Genomic DNA, 512 nt, shown 5'->3' on the forward strand with positions numbered 1-512 from the left:
GAACTGAAAAATGGATAGACAAATGGATGGATAGATGGATAAATGGAATTCAAAAATGGTTGAATGGATGGATGGATAGAATTGAAAATGGATGGAACTAAAAAAACGGATGAATGGATGGATGGATGGAATTAAAAATGGATGGAACTAAAAAAATGGATGAATGGATGGATGGATGGAATTGAAAATGGATGGAACTAAAAAAAAGGATGAATGGATGGATGGATGGATTGGAACTGAAAAATGGATGGATGGATGGATGGATGGATGAATGGATGAAATAAAAAATGGATGGATGGTTGATGGATGGATGGATGGATGGATGGAATTGAAAAATGGATGGAATTGAAAGATGGATGATGGATGGATGGATGATAGATAGATAGATAGATAGATAGATAGATAGATAGATAGATAGATAGATAGATAGATAGATAGATAGATAGATAGAACTGAAAAATGGATAGACGAATGGATGGATGGATGGATGGATGGATAAATGGATAAATGGA

The sequence above is a fragment of the Sinocyclocheilus grahami genome, unplaced genomic scaffold (assembly GCF_001515645.1).
Source record: "Sinocyclocheilus grahami isolate Dianchi unplaced genomic scaffold, SAMN03320097.WGS_v1.1 scaffold19.1, whole genome shotgun sequence".
NCBI lineage: Eukaryota > Metazoa > Chordata > Actinopteri > Cypriniformes > Cyprinidae > Sinocyclocheilus > Sinocyclocheilus grahami.